General features: G+C 33.9%; 1 long non-coding RNA gene across 1 annotated transcript; it reads left to right on the forward strand.

Moving 5' to 3' along the window:
• Nucleotides 1-12,508: 12,508 nt before the first annotated feature.
• LOC146739123 (uncharacterized) lies at nt 12,509-12,787 on the forward strand. The gene is made up of 2 exons (XR_014930608.1): nt 12,509-12,584; nt 12,746-12,787. It is a non-coding gene; the product is annotated as an uncharacterized LOC146739123 (long non-coding RNA).
• Nucleotides 12,788-13,446: the final 659 nt, after the last annotated feature.

The following is a 13,446-nucleotide window of genomic DNA, read 5'->3' on the forward strand; positions in this document are numbered from 1 at the left end:
GTACACTCACATACGTGGTTCAATGCATTATTCATTTGTGTGTGCGTCATATGTAATATGAAAGAATTGCTTTACTCACAGAGTAATCATCTGATGGCCAAACTGCCAGAGACGTAGTCATGCGGTAGCTGTATCGACTGCAAAAGACATGGCAACACTAAATTAAACTAAATGTTAAGTATTAAATATTGTTATTCCATTGTCCAATATTTTGTTTTACATAACAAGGTGCGTGTATTGAATGAGCATATATCGTATAACATAACTTTTATTTACCTGCAAGGCTCAGGACAGTTACATTTTAGTTTGTCATTATTATTCAAGTATTTTATCATTTGGTGGCACATATCTAATGAAAGTAGAAAAAATGAAATGTTACTTACATTTCTGTGACTTTGCATTAGTTACATAAAAAAAACATTAACGCTCCACATAAAAGATAATTTTCCATTACTAATAGTAAATATTATTATTATACATATGTCACCCTAACGCCATAAGTTACAGCGTGCTATAGTTTTGTGGTAGTTTATGGGGTATTTTCATCCTACCAAGAAAATGCGAATTCCAAATATGGAATGATTACGCGCGTAAGTGTCCGAATAAAAACAAACATGGCTGCCACCAGGGTTTGACCGGACTCCACACAACTAAGTTCGCTGATTCTGTTCTAAACATTTTGGGTTTCGGGATTCCCATGATGTATGAAGGAAAAGATGTATAATAATAAGATTAGTATTAGTATACCTCGGGTATGCACTCAGACAGTACGCCGTCGCATCGACCTCCGCTGTCCGTCGGTCGATACTACCACAATACTGTATTCGTGCATACTTTGAGGTGTCCTTGTAAGAACCTCATAGTATTACAACATATCTAACGTAACTATTACAATCTTCCCATTAAGAATCTACATTGAATAACAAATGTGTGGATGGCGATACATGGTAAACGTGAGAATGAATGCAATAATATATATAAACACAAAACAAAATATTAGCTAAAATCTCGATGTGAACGGATTTTGCCCCAAAATGGTCAAGAACAATGACGTCCTCATATTTACATCAACACAATAGGTATCACTCCGGATGGGCAACCTGAACCAGTTTTACAATATAAACAAACTCACCTTGCGTTTTGTTCAACATATTACACTTCTTATAACCGTTTTTTGATATGGTATCCACACAACCACATTTGTCACGTACAAATGTTTGTAAACATTCTTTCCTGCAGGCCTTGTAAAATAAACAATAATTATGTCAAAGATAGTTCTTGTTTATATTTTTGCCGAGCACATTATTAGGCGAGGATAATATAAAGTTTCTAGGTTTGATTTCAAGATCAATACAGTGTAACAAAGCTCCATTCATTGCTCCATCATGTTGGCCCTTCAGAAAGTAACGCGCTCTCATACTTTTCAATACATCATACAGATTGTAACAATGTTAAAACTTACCAAAGTTGAGTATGGATAATTGCCATAAGGTGTCTTATTTTCTTTTGTACAATTATCCCATGGTTGTCCCAGAGTCTTGGTCTCACTCTACAATGAAAAATAAATATACAGATCGTGCACGTGAGAATGTAAAAAAAAATAAAAAAAACATTGATTGATTCTTTAATTGACTAGTCTGTCAAACTTACGATAGAAATTCCAATCGAAGTTTCATAACCAGGTACAACGCTTATTGATTCATCTTCTGGAAAGGGGTGATTGTTCGGATTATGCACAGATAGCACAAAACCGACGCCTTCAGATAATAATGTTAAATATTCAGACTGTTCTACAAATAGGATCAGTGTAACTCCTTGTAACGATATAGAAAACAATAATTCATTATTTTAATATGACATATTTATTATATCGCCACCTTATTTTGTAAGGACAATGATAGGTATTATATACATGCAATACATAGGACAATTTATATAATTATACATTAAACTCAATCGCATGAATTCTTTGAGTATTTAATTATCGGGTTGCACGAATGTGATAATATTGTCTCTAGTAACTAATACTGACACCTCAAAGAGCATAGTGAAATTTACGCTTTCACATTCTTCACTTTAAATGTGACGTACCATACTGTTTGCCAGTTTTCGAAGTTGTATATAATTTTCTGTTTTCTGTTAATGGATTGAATGTTAAACAATTTCCATATTCGTTGTTCTGAAATTCTGAAATATCACTGAAATATAACATAAATAACTCGTCATTAACCTTTGACATACATCTTTCAAAAATGGAAAAACACTCATTTTTCAAATATATATATATATAAATGCACGGTATTCTCAACGAATATCACGTCACCACGGGTCGTGCTTGATCACATAGCTACCACAGACGACAGATATAGGGTTAGTTCCAAGTATAAGATGACACCATGGGAGAATTTATTTATCATACATTGGTCGATGGCATTTTGAAAGTAGCGTAGCGTTGATGAATATTGTCGCTGATACCATTTGATTTTGTTTTGAGGCATCACGCACATTTACGTAGTCAGTGCTCAGGGGTTCAATGCGTCATGACAATAGGAAACCTATGTACTGTACTGCTGACACGGTCTATTAATACGATTGGATATTCACAAAAAAGCAACTCAAATTAACGTTACTTTAATATTACCTTGCTTGGCATTTTTTCTGTTGGTATCGACATTTCAATATTGTATCTTCTTGTTGATGTCCATATTTAGCTATCTCTTCAACAGGCACGTCTAGCATACTCCGTATATTTAGTGCCGGATCAAATGCAGAAGCCAAAATAACATGTCTCAGTGATAGAGGATCTCTGTTAGGGATCATCCCAGTTGATGTATTAGTATAGTATTTGTTTCTGAAGTCGGCAAAGAGTTTGGAATCTTGTGTTATGTCATAGAAATATTCAAACCAATGTGGATCTGCAAACACGTCAATATCACGAAATGTGTCCAATACTGAAATATATGAGGTTGTATTATGGTCAGTTTAGGCTTTCTTGCATTGCATCTGTTCGTATTGTAATCATAGTATATCCCACAAAACGTAATTCCTGGAATAATCACTTCTCCTACAATGTTATAAATGTGCTTTAAATATAAATCCTCCGTTTATCATTACTGATACCAATATTACTTGATGTATCTTTGTAGTAATCTTATTATTATACATCTTTTCCTTTCAAGAATACATCATGGGAATGCCGAAATCCAAAATGTTTGGAACAGAATCAGCGAACTCCTTTGTGTGGAGTCCGGCAGCCATGTTTGTTTTTATTATTATAGGACGCTTAGGCACGTAATTATTCCATATTTAGAAATCGCGTTCCATAATATGGTAGGATGAAAATACCCCGTAAACGTAACGCTGTAATTTATGGCGTTACGGTGACAGATGTATAATAATATATTATAATATTAATTATCCATCAATTTCAAATGATTGATTCATGTTATCAATCATGTTACCTCATCATTTGAGACGTTGTGCGTGTATATATTATTTATTGTGTAACGAATTGTCTTGATTGCGAGTATGAGAAACAAATTATGCTTTGTAAACGAACATTATAATTATTTATCATTACAAATTACTTGTTGTATACAAGTCGAGTCGATTATGTATTTAATAATTATTATAGTGTAAGCTGTTAACAGCCCACACTCAAAACTAGGATTTAAAGCCCATGGGCATTTAACACTACACGTTCACATATCTGAGTCTGAAGTCAAACTGGAGAAGAAACCAAGATACAGTTGTGAAGGTTCGACGCTCCAAAACTCCAGTCACTGGCTACAGAATTTTTACTGCGCTGACTTACTCTGTACTGCACAGTTTATAATGACGATATCTCCTGAGGTCAATTGCACGTCATGGCAACCTAAGTTTGATATGCCTGGTATGTATGTAAGTGAATGGGTATATTCTTTCAATACTTGTTTCACTTCTCAGATCTGGGACTTACAACGCTCATGTATATACTGAATAGTTTCTTTCTTTTGCAAGGGGACTAATCCAATCAATTTTCCACTATGCCATGGTCAGAAATTCAATCAAGCCAATTGTACATATATACATATATGTCTTCAGTAGATTTTCTCAAGTGGTATTACAAAAAAGAAAACCCTATCCTTCTTAGCACCATTCTTTCTGTCCATTAACCAAGCTCTCATGGTAATGGATAGAACAACATGGTTTATGTAGGTCATGTTGCATCACCTTGGAAAAGGTGCCAAAAAATGAAAGATATAATTATGTATGTCAATGTGGAAATAGTCTGGTAATTATGAGCGTGTATGTGGGGGAGGGGTCCCCCACCTCAATCGTGCTATAATTTGTCATCTTACCCTCAAACTCCTCATGACACCATAACAAATATTTCACTTGTGCTAAAATCGTGAACATCTGTGACCACTAACTCGAGTGCCTTATATCTGTTCGACTCAATAATGCAGTATTTAGGATTTCTGTATTTGCTAGCCATCTTATCAATCCTTAGATAGCAGATTCACCACTACTTTTGATATATTAGCCCCGTAAAGGAGGTCTGCAGATTTCGAAATTTTACTTGAGTCATGACACTGCTGTTCCCCCCAAAACACCAACATTACAGGGATATACATGCTATAATTCTGTTCAGCACTTCCACAGTATTAAACACAGTGTAACTATATGACCAGGCTTCATTTCCTCTTTTACTTCAGAGCCTGACTTTGAATGACGGGTTCGGCTATAATAGTACGTGGATTTCAGGGTCACCGAAATAGTGGGAGCACACCATCTAATTTTAAATATCGGCCCAAACATCACACATGTTATTGTCTCAATCGTTAATTGGCCCAAACACCTGTACATTCATCACCAAGATACTCATATCAAATGAAGTCCAGTGATATTTTTGTACCAGTAGTGTTAAATGTCCCGAACTCTGGGATATATTTCCTACTTTTGAGTGTGGACTGTTATACTATATTAATAATAGTATACATAAACACTTCTCTTGTGCACAACATGTAAATAGTTTCGTTTAATCACAATTCAGGCAATTCGTGACAAAGGTGAAGGTTCAATTTATCTCTGATATAAACTCTGCTAGATTCAAGCAACGAATATCCTATTCTTATATAGATAGAAATGTCATTTACCATAATCACAGTTATGCTCATCATCGCCACCATCGCAATCGATAAACAAGTCACATCTCTTATGAAGTGAAATACATTTAGGCAGTGAAGATATGCCATTTGAAAATATGCCAGCTTTGCATTTGTATTCGCCCGGACAAACTAAAAGAATAGACAGAGTTATTCAAACAAATTTAATATTATCTATAACAAATATAGTAATGCCGTGTTAACTAAAGACGAATTTACATATACCTTGGTAAATGGCTACATCACACTCAACTGCACAATGAAGTTATAGAGTAATGAATAACAAAAAATATTACTACCCTTTCTACTAATGCTCACGTGTGCCAACATTGGTGAATAGAACAGAAGTTAAACACATTAAAAAACCAATAAAAACAACAATATATCATAATGTGTATAGTTTAATCTGCAACATTAACTTACATAAGTATATAGTGACCTGTATCTTGATGACAGTTCATTGCTATAATTTGCCGTTAACACATTAAAATGCATTACTGAACCCATTACAAATTAGCCTTCGGCTAAGGTCACCATAACCAGTATTCTGACACATCAAATAAATAAATCATATGCAATTTATTCTGTTTCATCTATTTATCAAAGAAGCGTAGCTCTTTAATTCAGAATTTATGATAAATTTGCCAAAACACTGTACTCTGTACAGGTCTTTATTTCACGCTGATTACTGTCATATTCTAATCACATTGTGGTACATGTTTTGTATAGCCACGAAATTTTGACTCATGTGGAAATGTTTTTTTTTTAGATTTATAAAATACACAGTGAACTACGGATGTAGATAATTTCAATATGCTGATCCTTATTTTCGCTTATTGGAATCTCTGTTTTTGCTGGGGCCTCATACAGGCTGCTTTGAGTTTTGATGTAACTTAATAAATATGTTTATTATGTTTAACAAGTCGCGGTCATTTACTCATTATTATTGACATATTTGTGTTGGATATAAAGCTTATAAACGAAAAATGCTGATATTCAAAAATGAATGACATATAAAAGTCAACTCTATGAGGCAATCGCCTGATATCAGTTTGTTGATAAAGTGACGTAGTGGGCTTCTATTATCTAGGAACCGAATGTGAGTTGATGTAAGCTCTACCAATAAGTGGTGTCACGTGACCAACTCAAATTGTCGACTCAAACACGACAGAAATATCGGGATTTCACGGAGTCACTCTTACGAATCTTACTAATATATGCTAATTAAGCAATGGTTTGTGAAATATTACTTTCAGCAATATTTACTTTCAGAATGAATTTCCCGACCTCTTAATTTTTCATTACACCTTGCGATTAATTTTTACCCAGTTTGAATTTATCATATCCTGTGAATAAGTATCATTCACAATAATATTTGTAACTTACATTCTGTACAGTTGACTTCATCAGACTTATCACCACAATCATTCCAACCATTACAAATTTTGTCAAAATCAACACACCATCCACCTTTACATTGAAATTGGTCATCGGAACACACATCTGCGAAAACATATCAAACTACGTAACATTTATTGAAGTTTGTGAAATGAGGGTCAGCACAGCTCTTGTATATTGTAGTTAGACTATTTATGGTTTTCTACATTCATCCAAGATCAGACAATTAAATTGACCAGAGAAAGAACATACTTGTTTGCACACGTTAATATACACTTATTAATATTATTATTAATCAATTAATACAGAAAATAATAAAGTTGCATTCTTAGAAGATGTGAATTTGTGGTTTTATTTTTTTAGAAAATTATGCGACACATTTAGTGATTTGAATATGCGGAAAATGGGCTTTGGATTTATTTTGTTAAATTTTTATTTTTATTCGTATTCGATTTTTTTTTGATATTCGGATCAGAAATATAAGTGCATAACTGTGGTATATTCTGATACACTCCAAATACACAGTTCAATTAACCTTGCAAAAATCGCGGTGTACATTTTGTCATATAGTATTTGAATATCACCAACGACTTGGCCTACCCACTATACACTCGACGCTACAAGTACATTCGCATCATTCAATTATCAGTAGTAATTTCAACTCACAGTCACAAAACCTTTCGTCACTTCCGTCATTACAGTCACCATATCCATCGCACCATGAGTTGATGTGTATAAACTGAGTACTACGACATTGTTCTATTCCATTTGGTAGTGTTTCTGAAAATAATAATAATAATAATAATAATAATAATAATAATAATAATAATAATAATAGTAATAATAATAATAATAATAATAATAATAATAATACAAAAATTATCCGTCCAATAAAACGAATTAAAGTTCTTAAAACTCTAAGTAACCAACCAAACCTGATGTCACATATTCGACACATACATTTCCATCATTCAGTGACGGTCCTCGTAATCCAGTTGATGTTCCAAATTAAAATGTACTCCCTTATTTTAGAGCCAAATCTCAATACATGTATTTAAATTACTAATTTGATTATGCAGTGAAATGTTTGTGTCAGTTGTTAGTTTGAATTGCTTTATTTCTAAATAATTTAGTAATATTATTCTATACATGAATTGTACAGCTAGGTGAAAGGTTCCCGAAAAGCCAAAAAAAAGACAGCATGCCAAGTTTATGTCGCAGGGTGCTTTTAAACTGATGATGATACGAGGGGTGTTCAATAAGTAATGCCCCTGACCTACTTCCAGTTGTCTGATCTAGATGAAATTTTGTGTGTGTAACGATTTACATCTCTATGGGTTATGTTGTAAAAAACTGATTTACATGTGTTTGAACAGTCGGGTGTGAAATGGAGCCAGTTGAGTGCAACGCAGTGATCCGGTTTTTGTATTTAAAAGGAAGCACACCATATGAGATTACTCGTTTTTTGTTGACCATGTCAATCACGTCAATCACAGAATATACAGTTGTCGTCCAGCGATCAAAAACGGATGTACAAGCAACTTTAAAATACGCCAAAGGCAAGTTGATAACGTGTTTCGAATACGGAATCACATTTCACTTTACCACAGTATTTATAATTTTTGAACGCATGGCGCGACAAAAATACCAGTTTTACTATGAGCAATGTCACACGTTATCTCCAAAAAATTACCATTATCGTGTGTGTAACATAATTCGCAAGCATGTTGTGGAAACTGACCACGAGCGTGAGTATTTGTTGAAAAATGTGAATGCGAAACATGTGAAAAAACCACGATGTTTGTACTTTAGGATGTGTACTCGTTATTATTGTGGTATACGCAAATGTTGAATGTGAAGATTACTGTCAAAAGCCGAACAATCTGCTTTGCATATTATTGACTCCAATTATATACAAAACGTTGAATGAATGTACATATCGCCCGAAAGCGTTGTTATAGAACGTTCCAAGGTAGTCAAGAAATCATTTTGTAAACTGCACTTTAATGTCAGTTCTTTGACAAGTGACATATCGTGATATTTTGCTATCAATAGGTGAATTCACATTTTCAAGTCATGATTGTGTAAAAGATAAAATTAATTTAAAAATTGTTGCTATTCGTTAACCTGGGGAAGCCAATATAAACAAATCTGTCAGAATGTGTCAAATTTAAATTATACATAATATCACTAAATACACGCACACAAAGTATCAGATAACATACAGGGGTGAAATTCTTACTGAAACTTGTTTGCAAGGTTATTCAACAGCAATGTAATATCTTTTCAAGTAAAGGATATTTAAGTTCGAACTGGTACTACTTTCCAAACCAAAGTGGAAGAATATAATATTATGTTGTTAGGATTACATCACATTACACTCATATTAAACACCATTGCATAATATATACTTGTTTCAGGAACTTTTCAACCCGCAACTTAATAAAGTATGATTGAATAAACTAAATATTCACTTAGGATAAATTATTGTTTTCATTACTAAGCCCTAAATCAAAATGTATCTGCAGCCCCTTTCTTTTTTTCATTTTTTTTTTTTTAAAAGCGATGCAGCTAAATTCAAATATTGAGCCTTGGAACTAATTGTGGCTTTCCTCGCATTCGATGCGGCACTACTGCTTTAACTCTACCATGTATTAAACACTCACTTTAATTGTTGACAAACAAAATAACACTATTTTGTCAATAAACCACATCTTGACATTCATCTAACCAAATAGGTCACATTATGGTATGTGAAAAACCACTGATCATAGAGATACAGCCAAATATGAACTGTACAACATATATGAATAACTGTACAACATGTATGAATAACTATACAATATATATGAATAATTGTACAACACATATGAATAACTGTACAACAAATATGAATAACTATACAACACATGAATAACTGCACAACACATATGAATAACTGTACAACACTTGAATAACTGTACAACACATATGAATAACTGTACAACACATACATATGAATAACTATACAACATATGAATAACTGTACAACACATATGAATAACTGTACAACACATACATATGAATAACTATACAACATATGAATAACTGTACAACACATATGAATAACTGTACAACACATATGAATATCTGTACAACACATATGAATAACTGTACAACACATATGAATAACTGTACAACATATATGAGTGACTGTACAACATATATGCTTTGACTTTAGATTGTGTACTCACGTATATGACAAATATTGAAGCTCTCGTCCTGTTCGTCCAAGCAATCTTTTCGGCCGTTACACCATTGTTTTATTTCAATGCATTCGCCACCACTTTCACATGGTATGTATCCAAACGGACAAGTTTCTCGAATAATAAAATGAGCATATGACGTTACCTTACAGCTTATTCGACTTTTTTAAACTATGAGTTATTATCACATTATGTTGCTTTCGACGTTGCTTTCATGGTTTTGAAGGAACTTTAGCCATCCGATTTGAAGGACCTTTAGCCATCCGAAATAGACAGTGAACGTGCCAGAATGAATATTAAGTAAGATACCCTGTTTTGATGTTCAGGGTATTCTTTATATGAAGCAAAAATGTACGTCAAAGTCGCCACTGAAACGTCGCAGCCGGGATCGCGGGATCGAGTATTTATGCGATGCTAACTGAAAACGCTCCAAGCTGTGTGACTTGTGAATAGAAGGTGTAGTAAGTGAGAAAGTAATTTCAAACACTTCCACGGCACTCTGACATTTTTTTATCTGGTGAGTGGTTAAATCACTTGCGTTTGAGAATTTCTCAATTCATTTCAAAAATGTTATACTCGATAAATTCAGTGATTCACTTTTTAGTATCCGTGTCTGTGAATAGCGCTTACTGTGTGTATTTCGCAGTTTATTTCAGCAAACAATTTATGTATGATATTGAGTAATGTGGCACTTGTTATAATGCATAAAATAAAACATTGCATACTTCAAATATAAGTGTTGTTATTTTATGGGAGAGTGAATGTATGGTTAGATGTATTTGTGCATGGCGGATGTCTGCCCGATGTGATAAATTAAATAAAACATGGTCATTCGGACAATATCACGATTTGTTGTCTGCCCTCAAGCTGTTGGTCATGACCACCATCCCTTGGACAGGCAACAAATCGTGATACTACACTCACAAAAATGTGTTATTATTCAAATATAATATCTTTTTTAGTTGTTTATAACTACGTATTACATGTGATGCCATGCAGTAGACATAGAACAAATCTCCACACATAAAACTCAAAACTACTTAGAATATAATAATATGTAGAATATATATACATAAATATGACAAGTGGGTGGGAATACATAATCTCAAAAAAGGTTGGATACAACCCTGATCTGACCAGAATAAACCACTGTAATCATGGTGTCGGGTGACTGGGAGCTTGTTTGTGCTCTCAATTGCATGGTAGGAACGGATAAGCATTGATGGTTCTCCAACTGATTGACAGTTTCCCATGTGTCTGACAGAAGTGTATGTCTCATCATACTGTATTTGTGTTCTTGCTCTGAGTTTAGTTTAGTGTGTCTACAATGGTGTTGTGAATCTGCCCGATGAGCTTGTATTCTGAAATAATTTTCTGATCGGCATACCGAGAAAAAAACTGGTTAAGTAATGATGACTTCATTCTCATATTTTTCTCAATCATCGGAGAGAACCGTTCTGCCTGAATTGTTTCCAAAAAAGGCCTCTAGACCTAACCTAGCCATATTTAGTTCTTTCCAAATAATGTAATATTCTGCGTTCTGCTTCAGATTCCATGTCTGCCCATCATATGCATCCCCACCCCACGTCCAACACATCTAATTTTGCTGAGGATAGTAGATGATCGGTAGAAGACCGAGTGTGTGTTGATATCTGATCCCGGACTGTGCAGAGCCTTTGCAATATTGACTAGAGAGACCAACAACCTCACAAATTCATGGATGCATTGTAGATGTTCTAAAAGGTTCCTTTCGATGGTGATGAAAGAGGAACTAGTTTGCACTATACGGGTAAACAAGATTACGTCAAAGTCCGGCAAAACTAATACATGGAATACTAGAATAATTAGAGCTGAAAATATTACAGGTGATACAAGTGATTTTCTGGCAGTCCCATGTACAATTGGCTCAGGCAAAAAAAAAAAATAACAATTCCAATCGGGTACCAACAAGTCACTTCCACTTCCGCGGCAGAAGGTGCCGTGTTCTCCATATGACTTCACACTAGTCAAAATGCTATCTTTGATAGTGGATTAAGATTATGCAATGAACATATACGATGAATGAACAGTGTTTCGAGCGAAACTTAACTTCTGAACATTGAGGGCGCCATTGAGCGCCAAAGGAATCAAAACATAGATTCAAAATGGCAGCTCGCACTGATGTAGCGAATGGTGTCGCTTTGAAAGTCATAGAAATCACCAGTTTATAGAAACATTTGCCATCTATACGATGCTGTATTGGGTGAGTTTTTTGGCATATACACTGTAGATGATTGTTGTTGTTTTTCTGAGGTGGACATGCCATTTCCACTATTAGCGTGAAAATTTGAACGTTGAAAGACATGTGTTTATGATTTGCCGGACGGTTACTGAAACTGTATAATGAGTAATGATGATGTTATATTTGTTGATCAGTTGCGTCGTACATGTAATTTTCAGAGTTTTAAAGGATGATGTTTACTACAGAATACGCTTAGAAACGTTCAGTGTGATTTATTGTTGAAGCAACAAACTTTTGCATAGTTAATCTAGCAAGTTTACTAGTTTGTGATGCATAATTAGAAATGTTTATGTTGAGGTATTGATAGTTGAGTTTCTGGTATTTAGAAAATAGTATTATATTATAGGATCAATAACCTGTCTACGCTGCTAACCTGTGACGATAGTCAACACTGCTAACCTGTGACGACAGTCAACGCTGCTAACCTGTGACGATAGTCAAAGCTGCTAACCTGTGATACTACTCAAATGCTAACCAGAGACGTCTAACCTGTAATTATATCCGGCCACAGTAGTGAGTTAAAATTTATTAGTAATTTTAACGTCATTAGTCATTTTGCTGAGACAAATTTAGACATGTGAATTGAGTTAATACAAATAATACTGAGTAAGGGAATAGGTTTGTTGTGATGTATGTTTTACTGAAAATAGTTTTTTGTTTATTGTTATTTACAGAATTGAATGGTTGATCAATAAAAGATCTCTCATACATTAAAACCGGGTGTAATTTTATGCGTTCTTGTCCAGTCGGTCTCACCAAACATATCAAATAATTGACGCCATAATAACAAAAGCTTTTAAATAGGCTCTTAAAAATCCATCTTCTAATTGATGATGAGTATCTAATTGATGATGAATATCAGTTTGGAGCAAAGTGCTCAATATGTGATATTCTATACAACACTATTGCAAAAATAATATAGACAAAAATTATTATACTTCGCTATAGATACAAATATTTACAAAATAAGTGTAGAAGATTGGTGAGACACACAGTTGATAAACTAATATATGAATATGCAAGTGAAAATAATGAAATATCTGATAATATATTTAAATTTAGTCTATTTAGTCCTATTTGAATACTTACGATTCTTACACAACAACATATTTTCATCTTCTGCTTCACGACAATCTTTGTTTCCATCGCACACGGAGGAATTACTTATGCATTTACGGTTGTGACATAAAAATCCAAATATTTCACTGCATCCTAGAAATAGAGATTATGACTTAGTTAGACTTAGCATACAATCCCATTCAATTTGTTATATAAATTTTTCAAAACCAATATAATATTGTTGATGTTTGTTTGGTATGGTATTTCATGGTAAATTTCATAATTCTATCATTGATTTTCTTTAGATACCAAACGC

The sequence above is a fragment of the Saccoglossus kowalevskii genome, chromosome 9, assembly GCF_978046115.1.
Source record: "Saccoglossus kowalevskii chromosome 9, keSacKowa6.1, whole genome shotgun sequence".
In the NCBI taxonomy this organism is placed as follows: Eukaryota; Metazoa; Hemichordata; class Enteropneusta; family Harrimaniidae; genus Saccoglossus; species Saccoglossus kowalevskii.